Genomic DNA, 14,785 nt, shown 5'->3' with positions numbered 1-14,785 from the left:
ATGAGAACGCATCCAGAGCAGCACTGAATATGAATGTTGTCTGCGTCCGAAATCGCAAACTCTCTTTAGTCTGTATTTATGTTGAATAAGTACTTACCTCCAATCACTAAAAAAGCATGTTCTATAATAGTATAAATATGTGAAGGATGAATGTAATCAAGATGTTCATGTAGGTTCATTATCATGTGACCTACCAGAGTCAGAGTCACCTTCATTCATAAATCCTCTCCTGTGGCCTCATGGGATAATAAATTCAAGTGTCCATCGGATGCACACTTCAGACTCTCGCCGGAAATCTCACCGGAAGAAGTAGGTCATCCGGGGACTTTTTACCTACTCTTTTATATGAGTACTGTGAATTCGGACATACTACTCGTGTCACATAGCCTACTGTTTTTCGCCCACTATATAGTAGAAGTATGTGATTTCAGATGCAGCCGTTGTATTGACTTAGGCTAGTTTGCAAGCCATCAGACACAGTTTTAATCACTTGTCCTTTGTCTTTTATTCCATAGCTGTTTGTAACTAATGTTGTAGTATTGTTTGGCTTTCTTTTTCCACTTATGGTGGATGGCAGGCCAGCTGAAAGTTGCGTTGCGTCATTTCATTTGAGTTAACCTCTACAGGTAAATAACTAGAAGAAGAACAAAGTGTTGTAAATGGTAAAAGTATTTGTGCAACAAACCACTGGTAAACTAATATACCAGTTTGCAATATCAAACAGTATAACGCGTTGTTTTTGAAGCATCTAAACATTCAAACTGGAACAGCAAACCGGACCACTCAAGGTAAAAATGGTCACGCCTGCTCTTACATTAAAATGAGGTGGAGAGTGCTAGACTAGAGCACATTTCCTTTTCAATCAGCAAAACAAATGTTAATTTGTTAGACATTAAAGGTCTGGACTCCATCGCAGATTTCATTGGCCAAGGACCGGTTTTTTAATGAGTCTATGCCGCAAACTTTACATACTTCACACACTTTTGAAAATCCAGTGTTTAGTTGATCCTGATAAGAGCTCATTGTCACAGTTGTAAACACGATGGCTTTCTTCTTCTTCCATGAGGGGGTTTGGCTTCACTGCATCTTTTTTTCCATGCGGACCGTTAAAGAACGCGACACACACGTCTCCCGGACAATTCAACCAATCAGATGACGACTTCAAAACTCCCGAAGTGTTTCCTACTTTAACATCGGAGGCTGAGACTAAAACTCGTATTACTTCCTTATGTAAAAAAATGTGGATATTTAGAGTTTATTCCAAAGAAAAATAGAAAGTCATAAAGGTTTAGAACAACATAAGTTAACGACATGATGAGTAAATGTTGACAGGCTTCTCATTTGTGGGTGCCTTTAAGGCATATTTATGCCTGAGAAACTGTACGATCAAAAAAAATCTATTTGAACTATGTTATGAACAGACACTGATTAACAGGCTATAAAACATTCAGACATTATCTCTGCCTCTGTACGCCCTTATCTCTTTGAGACATGGTAAAACAGCTTTTACAGGTTACAGATGCATGCACAACCCCATGTTTTTGACAGCGTAGAAAAGCTAGTCACCATTAAACGCTGAAGACTATATTTGCTGTGTTTGGTGTGGCGTATAATGACAGTCTGCACTGTCTGTCTGTGCTAGTCGTCTGCACTGCCCGGGCTCTGCAGGAGCTGAAGTCAGTCAAGAAAAGTCTTGTTCACTTCAGATCTGTTTAACCTGTGAAATTGATAGCACAAGAAGTTGATCCCTCAGGGTTTAGGATTTATTTTCTGTGAGTTTGTAATGGAGAAGGTGAAGAAACGTGTGTGAGCCTGTTTGTTGATCACCTCAGCATGTTTTACCTGACTGACTGACTGATGTTGTTGTTGCTGGCTCTCTGTCTCTGTGTCTGTGTGTGTGTGTGTGTGTGTGTGTGTGTGTGTGTGTGTGTGTGTGTGTGTGTGTGTGTGTGTGTGTGCGTGTGTGCGTGTGTGCGCGCATGTGACAGACATTTTTGTCTAGTCTGGCTGTCTGTGGATGTAGATGAAAAGTCATTTATTGAACTTTGTAAGGGCAAAACAGAAAATGGCTGTTTTGTTGTGGGCTGCTGTCTGTTTCTCCTACTCAAGCTACTGTTATGTGGTCAGCTGCGTGTGTGTGGTTGAAAGAGACCAACAGAAATGCACCACACCCTCATGAATGACTGACAGATGTTCAAAGACGCTTGAAATATTCATGAGAGAGTTCATATGCGTTCTTAAGGATCCCTACTTGGCTTTGTTGGTTACTGTTTAGACAATAGCGTGTGTGTGGGAACAGGTTTGCATGTGGGTAATTTTCGCAAACCATACATGGCTGAATCTGACCTTTTCATGCGATGTGTGGCAAAGTTCAATAAACCATATCGTGGTTTCTGCACCTCGCCCACCTTCCTCCACACACCCACACACACACACACACGACTGATTGCGATCACAACCACACGGCTTCACGCAGACTACTGGGCAGAAACCTGATAGATCAAAACAAATGAAATGGACTTGCAGAGGTTTCCAGGATCATGATTTGATCACTGACTCTAGTATCTAGTGTCAACAGGACACTACCAATGGCGAGGTTGTGGGGTTGAATCCCAGGGAACGTAGACACTGAAAAGAAATTACACCTTGAATACTCTTAAATTATCTGCTGAATGATGTTGAAGATTTGATGGTGACGGTGTACAATAGTTTCTATATGTGGGGCTGCTTACTTTGCTTAGGCAGTTACTTTTACAATTACAATTGTTCATACTGTGGTTCGTCAAAGTCATGTTTATTGTCATTTTAACACAGTGGAAGAAAATGAAATGTGGTTCCTGCAGAACATAGTGTTCAGCAAGTACAGACAACAAATACAGGCAGTAAATAAGTTGTAAACGACGACAGACGACGTGGTGGAACGACAGATTTGGGACACAATCAAAGCCCCTAACCATAAATATTAAACTTTGATACATAACTTGTTGCACACCATTTTTGCTTGCATTTTTAGCATTTGGCAAACACTGCATTCAAGGTATGATTTGCTAACGTGTCACTTCATTACTTAAGGTACACAAACACGAAATACTCTAGATCTAAAGACATGAATGATATGTCAAATGAGCTTGTTAAGCAAAGGTGTGTGTTTACTTTTTAACACAATCAGACTTGTCTGGTTGACCAAGTAGTGGAATCCTCTATTGACAATTACAAAGGATTTTCTTATCTTTTTTAAGGGTTTTTTTTTTTTTTTTTTTTTGCAATCGGCTGCAGAATATCAGATAATTTGGTAGATTATTTTGATCAGTAAATAACTGCCTATCAACAACACAGAATACTTTTGTAACCACCTTAAGGCCTTGGCATCTACCCACAACACTCATTAGTCTTTGGCACTGGCACATTTTCTTCAAAAATGAGTTGCTTGTGCTCACGTGAATATTGTAGTCTGTGTGTTTTGTGTGTACACATATGGGTATGTGGTCTATTGTCCCAACACGAGGAGCAGCTCTGAATCATGAGTGACTAACCATTATAACAGCCAAATACACTACCTTGCATTCACGCAAAACAAGCTCACACACGAAGGTACGACACACTTAGACTTCCACACTGCAAGACCCATAAAATCGGTGCACGCTTGCAGGTCTTTGTCAGTGTGAGTGTCGGTCGCAGGGAGCAGGTGTGGTAAGGAGTTTGGTTAGGTAAGTAAGGTGATATAACCTCAATGCTCTATAACACACATGGTTGATAAAACTGTGTCACAGGTTTTGGCTGTCCAGGTTTGAGGCCCTCAGGGTTGGAAAAGCTTTTCATTCATAGTTACTGTTTTACTAAAACGTTTTGACTAGTAGATCAGGGGTAATTGTGAATGCATGTGGGGGAAAATCTTGTTTTAGTTAAAAAGTGTGTGTCTGTAAGTTTTGCCTACATTAGGATAGTAAAATCTGAAATTGGTAGAATTCTGGGGAGCAGCCAACACTATACATAAGGAAAACAGCTTATTAAATAATGACTTAATGAGAATATAAAAATGCAAAATGTTTTGTGTGAAGAAAAGATTTTGGGGATAATGGACAGAAAATATTGTTATCTCACAAATAGAAGCCAATTAGAAAGTTCCTACATAATAGAAACGTTCCTGTAGGCGTCTTCTAAAGATCATTAATACAATGGAAGAACCGGTTTAGTTTATTCTGTAGTGTTTGGTTTGGTTCTGGATGAGTGGCACTGTAGAGTAAACGTTTTGTATTGCCTTGTCCCTGTGAAATGTCATTGTTTGCTACTGTAGGTTCATTGATAGCCAACACCTCTGTGTTGATTTATCACAATTCTTCTATCTTATTGACATTTGGATGTGTACAGAACGGGCGGGTTGGGCTGAGTCACAGAATGTGTACTAGACAAGATGAGTGATGTGTGTGTGTTCAGTAGGTCATTGTATTTGTATGTGTGTTCACATGCCCCAGCTGGTGCACATACAGTAGTGAAGAGAGAAAAATCTCTGTGTGAAAATCCAGCCAAAGCTGGTAAACCGTCTTGGACGGGCAACAAACCAGCTGGCCAGTTTAAAGTCGCAATGAAGCGAAAGTACTGACAGATCTTTTCTTCTGTGTTGTGACGTACATCCCAGTATAAAAGTGGATTATTGAATTGAATTGTGTATCGGCTGTTGACTGGTTTTTGATACGTGGGCATTGCACTCAAAAGTGGCGGCAGATGAACACAGGTTATAGTATACTGACAGTATTCTGCTTTTGCCTACATTAGGCCGTGTGTCCACCAAAGTGTTTTAAGCCAGCGGTTTTTCAGTGTAGACGCTTTGCTTGATATGATACCGAATATCCGCGGAAGTGTTACTAGTATCTCATTTCAGATAGTTGGTTTCTGTATTGTTTCTAAATAAATATGTCAATGTAAAGCATTTTCTCTGGCTCTTTTTTAAGTTCCATTATTATGCTGGTTGTTGTCGTCTGTCTCCGTTATACAATCAGGACGTGGCGGTTGGTCGATGTGGTATTTGTCCCGACCTTCCTTCACTGTGATTGGACGGCTGGATAAAAAGTGACAGTGCTACAAACCATTTACACCTACTACAAGAAGTTACGTGAAGAAACAAACGTTGATGTCATAGACTTAAACAATCTTCTGAAGTAAATTATGTTATGTTTTATGTATGAAGTGGTTGTAAGACTATCTTATATTGCTTTTGAATCTCATGAAATAACAGCTAATGTAAATTATACTATCAAATTAATAGACTCGTGGTAATAATAGCTGAAAACCTACCCCACCCCCCAAACCTAAACCCACCCTTTCCATAAGATTAAAATTTACTGTAGAGTTTCATCATTAAAATACTTTAAAAACTGATGAAAACAAACACTTGCGCCGTCTGGTGATCTGTGTTGTGCGATCTGTATGCCTTATCACTAGGTGGCGATAGTGAAGCTTAAAAAGCGAGGAAAGTGTAGTAGAAGAAGAGCAGTAGTGATGACATCAGTGATTTCAGAGGGGGGGCTCTGATGACATCATGAATGGATGGGGGGGGGGTCGTAACTTGAGGTAGGGGACGTAATTAATAGGGGTGTGGTTTGTAGTACAGCGGGACACGGTCCAAGACACACTTTTTTGCCCAAAGTTCAACTTTTGGCGACCAATAAAAATCAGAGCGTTCAGCGTGAAATAAATGTTCAGTGCCTCGTGGCGCTCCCATTGAAAACGACTGAGAAGTTACGCTAGCCTCGGGATAAAACGCTTTGGTGGACACATGGCCTTAGGATAGGAAGCTGGTTTGTGGAGCATGGACATTGGTTAGCTAGAAACCAGCTACTGTTTGATTTCCCAGCAGGTTTGGGGACTGTTTTTCTCTCTCTTTCATTCTGTCTCTCTCTCTCTCACTCTCAGCCTGTCTCTCACTTTCACGCTCTCTGAGCACCGGTCCTCTCATCTGTCTCAAGAACACTTTGAGTCTGGGTGTCACACTGTCTCTCCTGGACTTGTGTTTTCTCATGTTTGTTTGGTGTGTGTCCTCATATAATCCTCTGAATCCTCTCTTCACCTTCAGAGAGTAGTCCTCTGTCTTTTAATAGTAGAGATAGACACTGGCATTTTCTCATCTAAATCCTGTACACTCCCCCTCACTGTGACCTTTGAGCTCATGGAGTCTTTCAGGCAGAGTGACATTTAAAATGAAGCGTTAGATGCTAGCTATGAGATTTGCTATCAGGGTTTGGTTCCAGAAAAGATATCAGGTTTTTTTTTTCATCTCAATCTGTCTCTCACTATCACTATCTTACTGATCACGATCAGTTGGGTTATATTAAAGGCTAGCTATAAACTAGATTGCTGTGCTTGCTAAGGCAGTTGTGCAGTTTTGACATTTTTAGTGCGATAGGTTTCACTGCGTGATTGTGTTGACTTTTTGCAGTTGTTGCTTCAGGGCTCTGTTAAACTCAGCAGCTGTTTACCTGCAGGGGTGCGACCTTTTGACATTAAGGTCATAAGTCAAGCGGCCTAACCACTTCTGTTTTATAGCCATCAATAAACAAATAAACCCACTTTATCTGAACAAAAATTGCTGTTATTTTCATACTAAAGAGAGAAAGGGTTTGAGTGGGGCTTTAAAATGTTTCCCCTCGAGCTACAGTCTTGGGTAGAAACAGAGAGAGGGAGGAAAACAGGTTTTCTTTCTGTTTTCCCTGTCAGGAAATTAGTTCTTAATTTTTTTTCTGGCCTGCCAGCATTTCCACCACAAAAATCACACATTGTATATATATATATATATATATATATATATATATATACATATATACAGTATATATATTATGTTGAGCATATGTATGTTTTATATTAAGGGGAAAAGTCAAAAGTATATATCTTAAAAAGTTATCTTAAATGATATGTTTAAAATAGTATTCATATTTCTCATTAAAAATATGAATGTTTTCTTTGCAATAAACTATATTATATGCAATATGACAATAAAATATAGGTTATCATTTTCAGTAACAGCTTAAAAGTATAAAGTCAAGTTACATTTATTTCTTTAGCTCTTTTCACAATACACATTGAATCAATGAATCTTTACAGAAAATCACGATGTTAATGTTTATAATATCTTAATGCCTTACAGACAAGCAGATTAGAGCTGGGCAATAATATAGTTTACTTTTTGTGATGATACAAGCAATCAAGCAGTTGTTATGATGTAACTGAATGACAGCTATATTCATAAACTTTTGCAGGGGGGTCGTTTACACAACACAGTTTACAAAAGCCATTCATTTACAAAATGGCGCTTCGGGAGCCTAAACTTTTGAAATCGGGTTTCAAAGTGCAACTTTTTGAAAAGATACATTTATCATCTCTTTGTAAACTACAAAAACGTGAATTTGTGAAAACGGTGACGTCATGCACGTGTGTATTACGTGTTCGGTCTATAGGTGTGTAGTTTTTCTTTACAAATTGGCATCGCCAACTATTGGCCTGACATGAATAAAAGAGCTTTTAATCTTTTTCGCAGATCCGTGTGAACGGGGATCGTTTTGACAAAGTTGTCGGCTGTACGGGAAAAACGCAAAGGAAAAACCTTTCCGTTTTTAGCACAAAGTTGCCGTGTAAACGTACCCAAAGACTGTAACAAACACAAAGCTATATATACACAGGGAACACTAGGGACTGAACGAAATAATTAACATGACACAGGTGTAACACATGTAACTCAATGGCAACTAATGAACAAAGACGTGAGACTGAATAGAACACAGTGCAAAACCAACTCAAAGTCCAGCTGAGGGAACGTTTACACGACGATACGCTTAAAATGGAGAAGTTTTTCCTTTGACTTTTCCACGTACGGGGGGGGGGGGGGCTTGTGCCACTCAATAGCCCCTTTCACACAGCGCGTTGATCCCGGGAAATTGCCGTAAAATTGCTAGAGTGCCTTCTGTGTGAACGCAAACACGTCCCGGGATCGATGCCGGAATGGGGACCTAGTAACATTGCCGGGATCAGTCCCGGAAGTTTGTGTTCGTCATCAAGAAAGAAAGAACGAAAAAATGTCTGCAAACCTTAATGAAGCAGGGAGCTCCTTAATATCCGCACTGAAGTGGAGATCGTTCGCGACGGTACGCGATACTTACACGTCACATCCTGACGTCACGTGTCTTTATGGGATGTGTGTGAACGCACTCACAGATTCCGGAAAATCACTGGCAGTGTGAATGAACCAAAATCAAACGATCCCGGGACAAATCCCGGAACACATTATCAGTGTATTTTCCGGAATCTCTGTGTGAAAGGGGCTGATGTCTATTGAGGTTACTGCCCTGCAGTGAGCAATACTGATTTTTATATATTGTTCCTCCCATGTCCTCAGAGGGCGGTTTCAGTTCCCCTACTACTTGTATAGGGCTTAACTTTCAAAATCATGGACTGTTAATTCATAGGTGTGTGTGTATGTGGGGTAGATGTGGGCACTGTAGTGTGGGAGTTTACCCTCTAAATGACCCATCCGTCTACACTGTATGTGTGGCAGCTGTGACGAATAGTGCACCCTAGTGCTGAGTCAGTGATGAGCCCACAAAGTGGGAGCAGAGTGTTGGTCTAAAGGCCGCTGTCTGTTCTCACACACATACCACTCATTTCTGCCACTGCACATCTGACAGTTCTGTGTGTGTGTTCAGGATTGTGCTGTGCTCGTGGGAACGCTGCTATATTTAGCTGCTGTGTGAGAACAGGAGACCGAGCTCTGCTCCTCCCTGATTATAAGGCCAGAGCCAAGCAATCGAACTACAAGCCCTCTGGAATTAAAGTGCTCAAAAACATGCACACAGTGTGTGTGTGTGTGTGAGAGAGAGAGATCACAGGGCGTCACACCCTGGTCACAGTGGTCATATCCCTTCTTCCTGTCTGGTGTATCCTTATGTGGTCATCGCCACACACACACACACACACACACAATACTAATTTGCAAAGATACTGTGGTATTGAATGTGATAAGGTTTGTGTATGATAGAAGAAGAAAATATTTTCTTCACTGTTTCCCAAAGTTATTCCCACGTCTGCTGTTGTCGACGTTTGCCTGTTTTTGGTAGGCGTTGTGCTCAGAGCAGCTTACGTCCTGTGTGTGTGTGTGTGTGATGTCCTTCCGCTGCTGTCCAAGAGGCCTGGTTCCCGTGACACACTCCTGTGGTTTGGCCGGCCTGTTTTGTCTCGGTGCCACTGATGTAACCTTGCTAAATATAACGTGCTGATCACACGCGTCTGTTCGCCATTAAATGGACATACTATGCTGTCCTCACACACTGTCAACATCCTGACATGGCAGATGGCATTAGTTTCTAAAAAATAAAAAAATTAATCGTGACTTGAACAGATTAGAAAATAGTGGATACTGTTTCCCTCTTTTTTTCTTTCTTTTTTTAGTTCAGCACTTCTTGGTCCATTTGTTACGTCTGTCCTATTTTTACTCTTAGATTTACAGTTCTTGTCTCGTCACTCTCTGTGAAATCAGTTTCTCTCAACTTAAAAACTAGGGTTTTTTTCATGTCTTGAATAAACCCTGTAATGTTGTTGCCCTATTGTTTTTAATTCATCTGAATATCAGATTCAAGTCTATAATTTTTTTTAAATGTTTTTGGCACTCTGTCGCTTTTCATTTTATGTCATAATAATAATAATATGATTATTTTTGTTGTTCTTTTTTATTTACATGACATAACATTTAAATTACAAAATCAACTAATAATTAGTATTATTATCATCATTATTATTATTTACATAGCATAAAATGAAAATCAACATTACAAAAGCAAATAATAATTATTTATAATAATAACAACAATAACTATTATTATTATTATTATTAATAACTAGCCCCATATCTACTGTACAGCATGTCCTAAGGCTATATATGATATGAAGTACTTTATGACATTGCTTAAATGGGTGAGGAGTATTGGGTAAAACATTTTTGTTAATCATTTTTGTATGATGAGGCGTGATTTTTCAACATATTTTTCATATAATATATATATATATATATTATATAAATATATTTTATATAAATACATTTTTCATATATTTCAACAAAATCAACATATTACAAAAGCAAATAATAATAATTTATTATAATAACAATAACTATTATTACTATTACCTACTAGCCCCATATCTACTGTACAGCATGTCCTATGGCTATATATGGTATAAAGTACTTTGAATGGGTGAGGAGTAATCTAAAACATTTTTGTCAATCATTTTTTGTAAGATGAGGCATGATTATCGTGGTCAGCCTTATTAATAGGAGAGAGAGAGAGAGAGAGAGAGAGAGTAGGACAGTCACGAGTCCGCCTTAAATAAGGAGACGCGCAAGTTTGCGCTGTCAGGGAATTCCGGGGCCGCGCTTACGTCATGAGGGGCGGCGCTCTGACGAGGAGAGAGCGTGCGTGCGCGGCGCGCCTCTGTCATGCGCGGCACCAGCTTGTTCCAAAGCTGTGGTGTCCCTTTAAAAAACCCAGCGCCGCTGAGCGCAACTCGATCCCTGCCTTAACTCACAGACACAGCTCTGTGTTCGCTACAGAGAGAGAAGACTGACCCAACAACAACAACAACAACATAAAATATCAGCAACACACCCTCTGCGTTATAAACCGACGGATTTAAGAAAACAAACGATTTTGCGGATTATCATTGTTGTTGTTCAGCCGGCTCGGAGTGGGATATTCCTCTGCACACCGATGAGAAGTTACGGATAACGACATTCACCGGTACTGACAGGAATTTTAGCCGTTTTAGCCGTTGTTTTTGTTCCCAGGCAGCGTCGACGCGACGCTTCTGCATTTTAACGTTACGTTATTCCCTCCGCGCTTATTACTAAAAGCTCCGTAATTCAAGCTTCTTTAAATGTGATCACTCATAATTAAATCATTTTCACACGTTGACAGTTGACACCGCTCTAGTTTCCCACAACGGACTTCTCAACCCAGATAAGGAAAGCTAAAAGATGTCCTCGTTTGTTCCCCTACAGATCCCGTCTAACTTTGGGAAGCGCTAGTGGAGACGCAAGCTGAACGAGTTTTACTACTAAAGGTAAGTCAGTAACGTTAAGTCTCTTTGTTCAGTTTTTTTATTGTTGTTATCCACATGGTAAACTCGTGACTAGTTTAAAGTTGAGAGATGGCCGTGACTCAAAGAAATTTCACTCTTTATAACAGGCTAGCAACAGTGTGTGTGTGAATGAACGCGTTGTAGTAACGGTGACCGGAAGTTCAGCGCGCGCATTAACTCTTTACTGTCCACAACCTCATGGCTTTGAGACAATGAATGGCCTGTAAATATTATCTTTGAACAAATCAAAGCATGGTTTAATTCTTGGGCAGGGCGTTTAGTAGTCTAAATACATGTAAGTTACATGTAGTTGTGTTCAGGGAGAAATTGTTTAGGTTGTAGAGTCCCAGTCCCACGTGTGTCCGGGTGAAAGAGGGTTGGGTTCTCTGTGGTGTAAACTGACCCGGGCCATCCCTGCAGTGGGATGTGGCAAACAAACGTTTTAATTTAGAAGAACTATTTATATATAACATTATCTAAAAACATTATCAAATTATAAATAATGAATATAAATCTTATATAAATCTTGATGACCTTGTTACAGTCATGAGTGTCTAAAGAGGTCATCTGTTATATGATTTTTGTCACATGACAGCAAAACGGTTTGCATACTACTTGAACCACACTGAATTGGATTTGTATCTTTAGTTAATAATATTTTAAAACAAAAAGGCTCTATTTTACATATTTTAACTCTTTCCCAACCAGCGCTTAAAAAAAATGTTCATAGCCCCCAGAATATTTTGTTGAATAAATATCTGAACATGCAATATATCAAAAGAAAGAACAGAGCATCTGCTTTTAAACAAACAAAAAAAAAAAATACAAAGTTTTATTCTAGCTTAATGCATTCTTTTTTTATCAACACTTGAATATGGGTAAGTTTCATTAAAAAAAGCAACATTTTGAGCAAAAAGATGAGAAAAACGATTCCGAATGATGATCAAAACACAGATGGAGTCCATCAACACCCCCAAAGCTTCACAGTCCTATACCTCGCCTGTGTACATTTCATTCAGTAACATTAGGCAGTTTTGATTGTTATACTGTGTAATATTGATGATCGCGTTATTTTACGTATGCGATCGCTTGTTTCTGCTGCTTCTTCGCATGTGTTTTGATCAGGAGATTCAGTGATCTTTCAGAAGATGCCTCATATCACCCCCTAACACTGAAAACATGTAAATATCTGTCAGTGGCGGGGAAAGAGTTAAAACAAAATTGCTGTTTTTCATATTTTAAGGATCATTAACAAAAGATTGCCAAACTGTTAATGACGCTATTTGTATTCTATAATCTCCACACGTCTATTATTTATTTATTTTATTTTTTTACATGCATATCATTTAATTATTTTTGAATAACTTAAAAAGAGCATCACTTCATTAACCCGTTTGATTGCAGTGTGCTCTTTGTTTGGCACGTGAGGGCAGGGCTCGACTGCTGGTCATTCTCGTAAAGTTGAATGGATTGCGTCAGCCTTGCTCGTGCTGAACTGAATGCGTCTGCCTGAAAGGAAATCATTTGCATGGTTTTTTACTACAACGACGAGCCTGCAGCCCTGTCTGGGGGTGGGGTGTTTTTATCTCAGTCTTTGCATGTGCTTTTTGTACATATTCCGCCGTCAGGGTTAAGGGAATATGCAGGGGAAATTTCACTGTAACGCGCTATTTGTGTCGATGTTGTGCATTTGAAATTACAGTGAAATTGCTTGAGAGTGTCAAGTTGGGACACTCTTGCATTTTACGGGCGATCGTAAACACCCGTGGAATAAATACGGGGGTTTATGAGGGGGACAGGAAGATCCCTTTGAAGATACACTTCCGATCAATTAGCACAACTTACGTGAAAACAGAGGGGCTGTGTTTGTGGCTTTGAAGTCATGAGGTGTGAATGTTGAGAGCGCAGCAGCTGCTGAGACTGTCCTCCTCAGACCGACGGGTGTTTTGAATCAGCCGCCTGATTTCAGCGTCACTGCCCCTTTATTGTGACGGCGTAAACCTGTGTTAAAGCTATAGACCAGACTGAAGTAAGAAACAAAAGTTGGTGTGTATATGTAAAACACTAGAGTGGGGAGCATTCTTTTGAGTAGCGATGTCCAATACTGTTGTTTTGAAGCACAATTACGTCATGACATGAAAGAATCGCTGAATCAGTGCTTTGAGCCGGTTCTTTGAAACGAACTTGTTCGTAAGAGCCGATTTGCAGAAATGAGTCGATCTTCCCATCATTAACTTTGAGTGACGATACAACAGTCGAGAAGGTGTGAATTTGATCCTAACAGGTAGAGATGAGAACGGTGTAGGTTGCACATTTCGTGTGTGTATGTGACGGGAAGAAATGATGATGTATCATGTAGGTCAGTTGGATTGCTTAGTCAATGTATGCTTATCACAATAGCCCTTGATGATGAAAGTGAGCCAGTCTTGCGTGAGTGTGGTGGTTATACTGGTATTTCAGGACTGGCCGAATGAAAGAAAAAAGATGTAGGTGGTAAAATCCTCCTCATTCATTCCATTGAGCTCTTACTGTTGCGTGTGGGAGTGTTTCCCATGTCAGGACAGTACTTTTGTGGTAAAAGGAAGTGATGTAGTAGGAATTTCACTAGAGAAAGTGCGCGTGTCTGTGAAGGGGTGTTGTTTTTAAGCATGACCGGTTAGCCTTAGTTGGTGTAATTAAAGACAAGAAGTAAGAGAAGGAGTTTGACGCCACATTTTTTTTTCCCTTCTGACTGGCTTGTTCTTTCCTTTGTCACTTTGCCGGTCTGTCATCTCACGCTTCTGGCAGAAAACCAGAGTGAGGGGAAAAGGGAAAGGGAGGGCTATTGAAACTAGAGTGGGAGTGGTTGAGAGGAATGGAGAGAGGGAGAGAGTGGTGGAAAACAAAAAATATCAGTCATGATTCTGTGACTCAGTCAAATGTTTTTTGGATAGAGTGAGCAGCCAGGATGAAACACACAGATCTCTGATATGCGTCATAACGTGATGACTGAGGTGGGATTATTTTTCTGTATCGCAAACACCTTCAAATTAAAGTCACATTTTCAGTTGTTTATGGTCAATAACTTTGATCATATTTCAGTTACAATATCTGGAACCTTTTAGATGCCAGATATGACTCTCCGTGCCGCTCGATTGCATCCCTTTTCAAAATTTGTCGAGCTTCAGACATTAGTGTTTTCGTGCTCCGACACAGCAACCCGTTGCCATAGCAATCCGGGAGCCAGCTTGTTCGTCATTGATCCTTTTTGTTACTGATAACTTATAAGTGAGCCTGTTTTGTTTGTGTCTAATGCATTACTGGCTTCTGGGAAATGAGGAGTTTGAATGTAGGAGGGGGACTTTTGGGGGCTAATGAGACACAAACAAGACCGAGATGTTCAACGTTTAACTGTTCCGGTAATGAAAAGCTGAGATGTTTTGATGACTACAGAGAAAGGTTATTTCAGGTACTTCGTACTCATAATGGTAAAAGAGGATGAAAGAGCAAACTCGTGTTTCTTTGTATGTCACGGTGACACATTTGTACTCTGAGCACATTAAAAGTTTTCTCGCAGATGGCTGTGCAGACACACTCCAGACTTTCATGTCTAGCAGACATTCACACACTGAGTCACTGTCATTCACGCACAGCACTCGTCTTTCAGCTTTTTGCCTTTTGGGTAGTGTGT

The 14,785-nt window shown here is 40.0% G+C and overlaps 1 protein-coding gene across 5 annotated transcripts in view; it reads left to right on the top strand.

Annotated features, from left to right (window-relative positions):
- The window catches only part of kdm6ba (lysine (K)-specific demethylase 6B, a), a 67,659-nt gene that overhangs the window by 28,400 nt on the left and 24,474 nt on the right, over positions 1–14,785 (top strand). For 2 of the 5 annotated variants that reach the window (XM_084110288.1, XM_084110289.1), the window contains one exon: positions 11,036–11,097. The gene's annotated coding sequence lies outside the window, so the exon portion shown is untranslated. Of the gene's footprint in view, positions 1–10,503; positions 10,776–11,035; positions 11,098–14,785 lie in introns of those variants that run through there. The other 3 variants (XM_084110291.1, XM_084110287.1, XM_084110290.1) reach the window with 3 other exon arrangements.

Source organism: Abramis brama, assembly GCF_963993115.1.
Source record: "Abramis brama genome assembly, chromosome: 3".
In the NCBI taxonomy this organism is placed as follows: Eukaryota; Metazoa; Chordata; class Actinopteri; order Cypriniformes; family Leuciscidae; genus Abramis; species Abramis brama.
Note: the sequence above shows the minus strand (reverse complement) of the source record. Positions and strands in the feature narration are given on the sequence as shown.